Source organism: Garra rufa, chromosome 18, assembly GCF_049309525.1.
Source record: "Garra rufa chromosome 18, GarRuf1.0, whole genome shotgun sequence".
Taxonomy (NCBI): domain Eukaryota; kingdom Metazoa; phylum Chordata; class Actinopteri; order Cypriniformes; family Cyprinidae; genus Garra; species Garra rufa.
Window position 1 is genome coordinate 42,623,086 of NC_133378.1, and position 12,402 is coordinate 42,635,487.

General features: G+C 38.3%; 1 pseudogene; it reads right to left on the minus strand.

The window, feature by feature from the left end:
- Window positions 1–2,697: 2,697 nt before the first annotated feature.
- Window positions 2,698–7,263, minus strand: LOC141290699 (alpha-2,8-sialyltransferase 8F pseudogene; annotated as a pseudogene).
- Window positions 7,264–12,402: the final 5,139 nt, after the last annotated feature.

Below are 12,402 nucleotides of genomic sequence, written 5' to 3' on the forward strand. Positions count from 1 at the left end.
ATAGGTTATTAAAATAATCACTCAGAGTCTTGATTTAAAAGAAGCATTCGAATCACCATCTGAGATGGTTTCGGTTTATTAAAACAAAAACTCATAAGTAATAAATAAAATAACAGCGAGGTAGTTTTCACCCGAGGAATGGCAAAAATGTACATTTTTCCAAAGCCATTTATAGTCTCCAAACCAATGTGCCCCCCTCCTTGCATTCACAAGTTTTCAGACATGTCCTCTCTAAAGATAAGCACACACACATTTTAGCTTCCTATACTAGCAGAGGCCTCTCGTTACCATAACAACATTGACACAGGAAATATCTATGCTGCTTTAGCATCAGTCTTTTAACAGCCAACCGAACTAGCTCCCTTTAACTCTTCATTTCTATTGTCACACACTTTAAAACATAAAATAACAAATGCAGGTAAAACAGAATCATTCCACCTTAGAAGTTCCATTCTGTAAACTGGTTACAAAATGCATCTCCTGTTGGGAAGTACAATGAACCCTTCACCTTTTTAAAACACGATAAACTGCACGTACACTTCTTATCCTTACATCTCATGACACCTCCTAAGAGGAACTTATATCTCCTCTCTTTGATAACATCTTTAACAAGTCAAAATTTATCTTGGGCAAAAGAAGAAGTTTGCAATCTCAATGTTTCCAAATCAGTTACTAAAGAGTTTAGCTCAGAGCAAAAATTATTTAATGCAATCAATTCCTTCAGCAGCCTCATCATTTTCCTTGCCATTTCGTCTTGTTTTCCAATTAACCTTATTATTTCCCTTAGCTTAAAGAGTGTTGTTTGATGTTCCATCATTTCTTTCCTGAAGTCCCTCTTCGTTGCACCGTGATGTCCGTCTGTGGCGACGATCCTTTTTCTTTTGCTTTTTGATTTGTTTGTCGTGGTCCTTCTGAAGTCCTTGGATAAGCAAATCGTCAAAATCAATTTTCAATGTACCTGAATCATTATAGTTGCCTAGGGAGATTTGTTCAGGGGACTCCTCATATTTAAGTTTTAAAACTCCACTGGGGCCCATCTCATATCTAATTCTTAGGGCTCCATTGGGATTTTTTACTACAACACAAAACAGCATAACAAAATAAAGTTAACAAATAAATTAAGGAGGGTAAATCTTACCATTCAACTTCTGTGCACGTACAGGTCCTTCTCAAAAAATTTGCATATTGTGATAAAGTTCATTATTTTCTGTAATGTGCTGATAAACATTAGACTTTCATATATTTTAGATTCGTTACACACAACTGAAGTAGTTCAAGCCTTTTATTGTTTTAATATTGATGATTTTGGCATACAGCTCATGAAAACCCAAAATTCCTATGTCAAAAAATTAGCATATCATGAAAAGGTTCTCTAAACGAGCTATTAACCTAATAATCTGAATCAACTAATTAACTCTAAACACCTGCCTGGTTCATTACTCAAAACCGCAATCATGGGTAAGACTGCCGACCTGACTGCTGTCCAGAAGGCCATCATTGATACCCTCAAGCAAGAGGGTAAGACACAGAAAGAAATTTCTGAACGAATAGGCTGTTCCCAGAGTGCTGTATCAAGGCACCTCAGTGGGAAGTCTGTGGGAAGGAAAAAGTGTGGCAGAAAACGCTGCACAACGAGAAGAGGTGACCGGACCCTGAGGAAGATTGTGGAGAAGGACCGATTCCAGACCTTGGGGGACCTGCGGAAGCAGTGGACTGAGTCTGGAGTAGAAACCGTGTACAGGCGTGTGCAGGAAATGGGCTACAGGTGCCGCATTCCCCAGGTCAAGCCACTTTTGAACCAGAAACAGCGTCAGAAACGCCAGACCTGGGCTACAGAGAAGCAGCACTGGACTGTTGCTCAGTGGTCCAAAGTACTTTTTTCGGATGAAAGCAAATTTTGCATGTCATTCGGAAATCAAGGTGCCAGAGTCTGGAGGAAGACTGGGGAGAGGGAAATGCCAAAATGCCTGAAGTCCAGTGTCAAGTACCCACAGTCAGTGATGGTCTGGGGTGCCATGTCAGCTGCTGGTGTTGGTCCACTGTGTTTTATCAAGGGCAGGGTCAATGCAGCTAGCTATCAGGAGATTTTGGAGCACTTCATGCTTCCATCTGCTGAAAAGCATTATGGAGATGAAGATTTCATTTTTCAGCACGACCTGGCACCTGCTCACAGTGCCAAAACCACTGGTAAATGGTTTACTGACCATGGTATTACTGTGCTCAATTGGCCTGGCAACTCTCCTGACCTGAACCCCATAGAGAATCTGTGGGATATTGTGAAGAGAAAGTTGAGAGACGCAAGACCCAACACTCTGGATGAGCTTAAGGCCGCTATCGAAGCATCCTGGGCCTCCATAACACCTCAGCAGTGCCACAGGCTGATTGCTTCCATGCCACGCCGCATTGAAGCAGTCATTTCTGCAAAAGGATTCCCGACCAAGTATTGAGTGCATAACTGAACATAATTATTTGAAGGTTGACTTTTTTGGTATTAAAAACACTTTTCTTTTATTGGTCGGATGAAATATGCTAATTTTTTGAGATAGGAATTTTCGGTTTTCATGAGCTGTATGCCAAAATCATCAATATTAAAACAATAAAAGGCTTGAACTTCTTCAGTTGTGTGTAATGAATCTAAAATATATGAAAGTCTAATGTTTATCAGTACATTACAGAAAAAATCTGACGTAAAGTGCTCTAAAAGTTCTTGTGAAGTTTGTCCAAGGAGCAGGGCTGCAGGTGCAGTGTCAGCACCCCCTGGCTGTGGAGCTGCAGAAGCCGCACAAACTCCTCTGGCATCGAGTGCAGAGCGGTGCACCTTTATCTGATCGTAATAATGATACGGGACGGGATTGTCCTGCAGGTCGGTGGCGAACGGCCAGAATCCGTACACATAAACACTCTCACACAGCTCCAGCGCCGTGTTAATTAACATAAACCCAGTGGAAAGGCGGACCTCCTTCAGGCCACGCCCCTTCCAGAAATGGTCCAGTGTCCGCAGGTACTCAGGGCTGAAGAACACCACCGGCTGCTGAGGTCTGACTGGATGGAGGACTCTGAGAGCTCTGATTGCCAGTCCAGTGCAGAAAGTGTAGGCAAAGGCGGGGATAGCGAGGGAGGCACACACTGTCCCGTACACACTGACGGATCCGGATTCTTCTCCATGTTCTTGTATCTACAGACACACAGTTTCTAATAAACACTATTGCACTGAAAGAAATTAACTGTATGCTGGTATAGCTTTGTGTGTGCAGATACTGACTCTCTCTGAATCTGACTGGGGTTGATGGTTACCAGATCTGTCTTCAGTCCAACATCACTGTCATTAATGTAAGCCAAACTAAACCTGAAACAGAGAAAAATCTTTAATTCGTTAAAAAAAATAAAAATAAAAATAAAAATAAAAACAGGTGCCACTTCTATCTTTTAAGAGTAAAATGGCATGATATTAAACATAAATGGCTTAATATTACAAAAGTATATGTTGGGTTCTATATTAAGCAGGTCATGACTTTTCAAAGTGTTCATTAGAAAGAAAATTTGCTGCTGATATTTATACAAACCATTTTCAATCACCAGTTTACGATATAAAATCATGATAGCATTTCACAATAAGGTTCCATTTAACTAATCAACAATACTTATACGGCATTTATTAATTTTACTTAATTTCATTTACTAATACATTATTAAAAAGTTGGATCTGTTATTATTATTTAATGCACTTGAGCTAACATGAAATAATCAACAGTATTTTATTAATGTTTATAACATTAACAAAGACAAAATATTTACATTTATACATTTATTCATTTAGCTGCGAGCAGCAATTACGGGGCCAAGCACTAGGCAAGCAGGGCAGCAAGCATCAGAGCAACTCAAGCAATGAGTAATTGAAGTCATTTTAAGATGATTTTAGTCAAAATGCGTGAAAAATTATTATGATTTAATGAGTTATCACTTTTGACCAATAGGTGGCGCTGTTATCAAAAATCGATGTGGTGTAATCAGTGTGAGGTGACAATGACACACACAAAGTTTGGGTCAACACAGTCTGAAGATGATATGATATGATTTTGGTGAAAAGGAGTAGAGGAGTTCGAAAAAGTAGGTTTCCATGTTAATCAAAAATTACTTTTGTCCATAGGTGGCGCTCTTACCAAATAGATGTGGCGTGGTCAGTGTGAGGTGCCAATGGCACATAGAAAGTTTGGTGTCAATATGTCAAAGCTTTGCAGAGATACAGCCTCAGATGCAGTTTGGCATCTTGCCAGCAAATTCGTTGATGCGTGAAATGAAAACTGTGTTGTATATCAACACGAAATCTATAACTTTTTGCCAGCATTTTTGAAGTTTGAAGATGAGACAAATTTGGTAAAAATCAGACCAATGATCTAGGAGGAGATCGAAAAAGTAGGTTTTCAACATTAACCAAAATGGCGGACATAAAATTCTGCCAATTTTGGCATAATTGGTATCGATGATCTCGGCATGACCCAAGGAATATACTGAGATCACTTTTAATTAAAATAGGCCAACTTAATCAAATCATATTAGCATTTTTTTAAATTTCTTTACAACTTTATAACTGCTCCCAAACTTAGTACTGTCAGGGCATGGTGCTGAAGGCACATACAGAGATTGGTAACAATACGCCAATGTGTTCGTAAAATATAGCATTTTATGATAAAATTCAAAAAGGCAGACACCTAAAATGGCTGACATAGGAAAATTGAGTATGGTTCAACTCAGCATGCTCATCTGAATCTAAAGAGACCAGTTTGTCAGTGATTTTTGGTCAAACCATTGAGAAGTTATAAGCAAAAATAGCCATTTTTCATATCTCTTGCTCACTAGATGGCACTGCACCAAAACACTGCCTCAGGTTATGCTTGTTACAACACACACCAAGTTTGGTCTTAATATGCCAAACTGTTGTGGAGATATAGCTTCACATCCATTCTTGTGTGCTTTTCATATAATTTGTTTGTACGTTATTGGTTTATGGTTTGCCAAATCAACTTGAATTCCATAACGTTTTGCCAGCATGGTCTAAAGATGATCTGAGCAAATTTTGGTAAAAATCTGACAAACAGTTTAGGACAAGTTCGCAAAAGTAGGTTTTACGAACTATTAAAAATGTTGAAAAATCTAAACAATACAATTTACGATGGTGAAAAATGTCCTTCTAGACCTTATGCTGGAAAAGCATAAATGAATGAAATTTTTGGACAAGTGGTGGCGCTAGAGAGTTTGAGTTAGAGACTTCAAACTTATGGTTATGGTTCATGTTGAGACTGTCCTGTATCAGTGTGCCAAATTACACAACTTTCATGCAGGCGGTTCTATGGGCTGCCATAGACTCAAGAGCAGAAGAAGAAGAAGTATGCCAATGGATACAATAGGTGCCTTCACACTTTTGTTGCTTGGCCCCTAATAAACACTTTAATTAATGTGGGCCACAAATAATTACAAGAAATCACAAGCAATACTGAATCAACCATGAAATGTTAAAGTAGAAAAGAAAACTTCCTGGAGGTTGTGTGACTTAAAAACTGAAACAAGTGGGGAAAAAAACAACAACAACAAGAAGTAAACACCTATCAGTTAAATTTTGTTTCAAGTATGCTCTTAGATCAGCAGATCAGCTGCTTCTTAGAGTCTCAAAAACCAGACGTAAGCTCAGTGGTGATCGTGCATTTGCGGTGGCTGCCCCCAAGTTATGGAATGGTTTACCTCTTTACATTAGGCATACCCCTTCGCTGTCCTTGTTCAAATCACATCTTAAAACCTACCTTTTCTCCTTGGCCTTTGATACCTGAGCTGATATTTGCTGGATAGTGTAAATGTATGGCGTATGTGTGCAGTCTTATTATTGTTTTAAATGTATACTTTGAACTATGTGTGTGTTTTTTATCTTATCTTATTTGTTCAGCACTTTGGTCTGCTACTGGGTGGTTGTAAAGTGCTTAATAAATAAAGTTGGATGAATGAATGAATGAATGTCTAAGCAGATGATCTACTGTTTGAGCAAAAGGAAAGCTGTTTAGAATAATAGTTTGCATTTTAGAAATTACATTCTAAAATATTGAGACAGTTTTAAAACTAGATGTTTGAAACCGATTTAGTAAATGTGTTTGCATTTGTGCACTTGTATGTTATTATTAGTTTATGGCAAAATGGCTTGATAGCGCCAGCTATACACATTGCACTTTGAGCTAAGCTTCACATACATGCATGAAAATCAGTGCACACATGTAACACACCAATACTTACAAAAAAGTCTATTGCAGCAAAATCCGAAACCCAACAGGAAGTCAGTTATTTTTAATTTTCTCAGCAAATTTAGTAATTTTTGGCATTTTCAGGCGTCGTACTTGAATTAACTCCTCCTAGAGATTTATTCAGATCAACACCAAATTTGGTGAGTCTAATCAAAAGCCCTTTGTGAGGTTAAATTGCGAAGATCTAGAGTTTTCATTGAAAGGTGTGTCCGTGGCGGCCTGACAGATTTCGATGTTTCGCCATAAAACAGGATTGCACTATTGCTTCTTTCTCAACTGTACTGTATTTTCTTTCAAGCTAACACCAATGTACGAGAAGTGAAAGCTATTGAATGCTCTGTCTTGTCATGACACCTCCAATGCTGTAATCTGAAGTATTAATGGGCACAAATGTTGGTAAGGAGAGGTTGAATAAAGACTAACAGCTGCTTTAGCCCTTGGAAACTTGCATCAGCTGCCTCAGTCCATGTAAATCCATTCTGACATATATCTGAGAATATACCGCAGGGGATCTACTGCCATTGCATAGTTCGGGATGAACTTGCCAATCCAAGATGTAAGGCCCAAGAAGGACCGTAATGAAGGCAGGTGTAAGAATCTTTAGTCTGATTTCACCCCTCAATATATGTTTGATCATGCTCGTTTCCCAAAATGGCTTAATTATGAGAAGAAGAAAGTCAACAGTTATGTTGTTTCTAGACCATTTGGGACGATTACATCCTGAGCAAATGGTAGCATGAAAGTAGGTGCGGGACACCGAAAACCATCTCAGACAAAGGGATGTCAGAACTTAATTAACATACAGGCTACAGCTATTACAACAGGAGCAACATCATTTATATTAAAGGTAGTAAACTGTAACAGTATAAACGGTTTAAGCTTAGGATATGACTCTGTTGAACCCAAGGTACTACATATACTTTGTCACTGCTATGCTGCAATAAATCTCCTTATCAAGAACTTCAACGTCCTCATCCATTTTTCTTACACGCGTGTTGGTGAAAGGGCATTTGCAATGCCTTCAGCTGAGTCAGAGTTAGGATTGATTCCCACTTTTAAAAGGTAAATAACAGTAAAAATACCAAAATACATGTATATTCTGTAACCCTACCCCTAAACCTACGCATCACTCAAAACATTCTGCATTTTCAGTCATTCTGTAAGAATTATAAGCTTGTTTCCTTATAGGGACCTAAAAAATGTTCCATAAGGTTAGAATTTACTGGTATTGTTATACTTGTGAGGACATTGGGTCCCCATACTGTAATACCAGTACACAAACACACACAGCCTCTGAATATCCATTTTATTTTCTATGATTGAACTGTTATTTATACACAACTACCTAAAAATGGTGTATCAGCTGTACCCACGTTACCACCTTGTGTATTTCTTAAAATGCTATGGTGTCCTTTTAACATTCATGTTAGAAAATATGTCCATTAATACAGTTGAAATATCACAAATATAATTTTTCTTTAACATACTTTCATAGCATGTGTGTAAATGTGTCTTTTAACCTATTATCATAACACTGTGCAACTAAACAGCATGTGAAACAATATAATAATAGTTTCTCTAGATTATGTAAAGATCTTGCATGGCACAATGTCATAAAACATGTCTATTTTTAGAGCACAGAGTAACTTTGCAATCATAAAAGAATAATAAGAATAAGAATAATAATATATTTGGAGTGGAAATACGCACACATTTAAAATTTCCCACGATCAAAGAGAACACTAATACATGGTGCAAAAATCGCGGCTCGAGTAGTACCCTCAAGTATTTCTTATAATTTTCTGAAAGGCAGACAGTGCCAAAGCCAACCAGAATGGAACCTTTGTGAATCGGGATAGTCCATCAAGTAGCATATCAGAGTAAATCAGACAATTTAAGATTCAATCAGAACATTGTTGAAACACATGGAGCCGAATTCCATAAAGAGGCCCAAGACAACATGGAAGACCGTAAATCAGATCCTAGCGCCAACCAGCCTGAAGAAAACGTAACCAACTAACTTTGTCTCAGCTTTGAACAGCTTGCAACATTAAAAACAAAAGAACACTTGATAATTCCAACTCTTAAGTCAAATTTGGGGCAAGTAACTAAGATTAATGGTCAAAGACACAGTACATCATGACCATCATGTGAAAAAAATCATCAGTAGAGAATTCATTGGGTGTTTCCCTCACTCACAGCTCCTTCTAGACCTTTTGTCCTTTCATTCCACAGAACACGCCTTTTACAAATGTAGATGCACCAAAACCCAAATGTTTCTATCAATCAATTCTTTGTCAAATGTGTCACATTCTTGTTAGAAATCATATCCAAATAATACTCTGCAAGAGCGGGAAAACTCGGACCATGTGACTAAAAAGATAACGTTGGTTTGTGTATCGGGAGGAGAAACATAGCAACACCTGAGCTGAGACCATGTCTAACTGGTCAAGACTTCATTTGGGATGAGTCCAAGAGCAGAGTTTAAAAACTCAGGTTGCTTTTTGGATTTGTGCCATTTGCCACTGCTTTTTGCATTCTTCGAGTGCTGTTCCAGCACATTTTTGCTTGCATGCCAGTTGCTCCTCTAAAAACCATAATGAGACGTCTCAGACGTCTGTGCCCGCCACAAAACTTAAAATCAGCGTACACGACTCTGCACCACTCTCCAGCCAAAACCCAATTCGTCACTTCCAATGACTACACTGCAAAAAATGCTTTTCTTAGTTAGATTATTTGTCTTGTTTCCAGCCAAAATATCTAAAAATTCTTGAATCGAAGGATACGTAAAAATTTCTGTCTTGTTTTTAGTAAAACAAGCAAAATAATCTGCCAATGGGATAAGAAAAATAGTCTAGTTGTCTGTTTAAAATAAGATTATTTTTCTTACCCCATTGGCAGATTATTTTACTTGTTTTAAGCAAAAACTCACTTAATTTGACTTGTTTTTACTAAAAACAAGACAATAATTTTTACTTGTCTAGAAAATCCTTCCTGATTCAATAATTTTTAGATATTTTGGCTGGAAACAAGACAAAAAATCGAAGTAAGAAAAGCATTTTTTGCAGTGTACTGAACTTCCAGCCAATCAGCAACCTTGGGAAATACCTTTCTGTAATGATGCAACACAAAAGGAATTCCCTTAAAGGAACACTCCACTTTTTTTGGAAATAAGCTTATTCTCCAACTCCCCCCAAGATAATAAGTTGAGTTTTACTGTTTTAAAATCCACTCAGCCACAGCGCCTGAAGTTTGGTCACAATTTCAAAAAGCCGGTCACATTGGCAGTTACCCAGCTGGAAACTAATTTCAGGCGCTGCGTGACATTTCTGCGCCTGTTGCATCCATATTACGGCAGCAAACTTCCTTGACTATTACACCGGAATGGGAATGTAGTTCCTAATCTTATCAGCCTAGAAAATCGCAGCTTTACATTTTCCGCCAGTCTTAGTACACAATATAACTACAGAAGAGTCTAGTTTTAAATAGGACAAATATGGAAAATCGTTGGTCATTTTTGAACGCGATGCTATTGGTCTCATAGGATTCAATGATCTATGCTAAGCTATGCTAAAAGTGATATCGCCAGAACAGGAGAACGGCTGAATGGATTTCAAAACGGTAAAACTCAAGAATGAGAATGAGCCTATTTCCAAAAAAAGTGGAGTGTTCCTTTAACACAAAGGCAATGCAAGTACAACCTCCAGATTCTATCTGAATTGGTGCATTTAATCTAAAGTTTAATAGTCTCATTGAGAAACTCAATGTGAGGGTTAATTAGATGACTGATGGTTGTTCAGGTCTAAGCAATTGCATATATTGCTATAAACTTGGGATTTCATGTTTTCACTCTCTTAAAGTCATAATTTCCTCACTTTCTCTGTTTTTTGCAACCTGTGTGAATGTGCGTGTTAGATTGGTTTATATGTCTTAGAGGTGTTTCTGGCCCAATAAAGTCTTATTTACATTGAAAAGATAAGTATATGTATAAGTTAATGTCTTAAACTCTCGACCTTGTTACCGTACTAATAAATAGTGTGTTCGCTATATTTTGGATATTAATATCCATTGCAGAGTTGATGTTATACAGCTCATACAATGAATCACAGGCCGACTCACTGATCAGCCATAGAACAATGATTCTGTCCAAATTCCCCATAAAATCATAATCACTTCCCTTTGAGCTAAATTGACCCTTGTTTCCTTAAAATTGCATCCTCCGTTTCTCAGAATTGACAATTCACTGCTAAGTGATGCAACTCCACCATGTGCTGATTTACAGTTTCTTCCAAGCAAGAATTTATGCCGTGCAGTAAAACCATTAACTCTTGGTGTGAAATGAGCATCTTGCCCTGTCCCTAGCACTCTCCTGTTTCTCTCCTCCCAGGAGCTTCAGAGAAACAGACAGCGGAGTCCAAGGGCTGAGCAAACAGGCTCGAGCAATAAATTTATGATAAACTCACCAAGTCGCAGTGCGTCCACTACTCGACTCACAGCCGCTCTTCTGTCCCTACACAACCCTCACCACCAAACTCCAACATTATCCACTCCGGAGTGCAGTGTCTGCTGATAAAGGAAGCCAATAAAATTGTCCCACCAGACAACAGCGAGTCAGGCGTTTACAGCTGTTATTTCCTTATCCCAAAGAACGAAGGTGGGTTCAGGGCCATCCTCGATCTCAGGCGCCTTAAAGGATTAGTTCACTTTCAAAACAAATATGTACAGATAATGTACTCACCCCCTTGCCATCCAAGATGTTCAAGTCTTTCTTTCTTCAGTCGTAAAGAAATTATGTTTTTTGAGGAGAACATTTCAGGATTTCTCTCCATATGATGGATATATATGGCGCCCTCAAGTTTGAACTTTCAAAACGTCATTTAAATGTAACTTTAAGGGGCTCTAAACGATCCCAGCCGAGGAAGAAGGGTCTTTTCAAGTGAAAGGATCGGTTATTTTCTAAACAAATTTAAAGATAATTTTTAACCTCAAATACTCGTCTTCTCTCGTCTCTGTGATGTGCAGTGTAATATGGGTCAATACAGTTAGGGTATGTCGAAAAACTCCCTTCTCGTTTTCGTCCTACAACGCTGTATTACCTTTTTTTGTAAAGGGCATTTGATCTTCTTTCTATGTTCACTTTGTAAACACTGGGTCGGTACTTTTGCAGCGATGTATGACGATTTTGAAGTTGGGGAAGAAAACGAGATGGGAGTTTTTCGACATACCCTAACTCTATTGACCCGGATCACACAGACTGCGCATGTACATCGCAGAGACGAGAGAAGACGAGCATTTGAGGTTAAAAAGTATATAAATTGTCAATTTGTTTCGCCAGATAAGACGCTTCTTCCTCGGCTGGGATCGTTTAAAGCCCATTGAAGCTGCATTCAAACTGCATTTTGGAAGTTCAAACTTGGGGGGCACCATAGAAGTCCATTATATGGAGAGAAATCCTGAAATGTTTTTCTCAAAAAACATAATTTCCTTACGACTGAAGAAAGAAAGACATAAACATCTTGGATGACAAGAGGGTGACTACATTATCATGTACATTTTTGTTCTGAAAGTGAACTACTCCTTTAATGAGGCGGCCATTCGGGGAGGCTGACTTTAAAACAGATCCTTGTGCAGGTTTGCCTAGGGGACTGGTTCTTACCAGTGGATCTGAAAGATGCTTACTTTTATATTCCTACTTGAGACCACTCTATGGTTCTCAAGGCCTTCAATTTGAGTCTCATTTAGTTTGCAATAATATTTAAATATGAAAATGTTCACCTGAACAAATGTGTGCTGGGTGTGTAATAAAACATTACACACACGCACTGAAAGATGTTTTATGGTGTTTATTGCTATATAAAGTTTACGTCTACGGGTGCAAGGTTGAAGGTCAAAGCACTAAAGAAACATATAGAGCAGGGCTGTACATTAACTTTATTTCCACTTACATTGCACTGGTGCTACAGGGGTTATCAGTTTTGTAGCACAGACCAAACAGTGGTAGCACAACTTAGGGGTGGGTGATATGGCAAAAATATCATGATTTTTTCAGGAATATCATGTTTCACGATTTTATCACAATTCTTTGTCATGTTGGTTTTACTACCTTGCAAGGTACAGC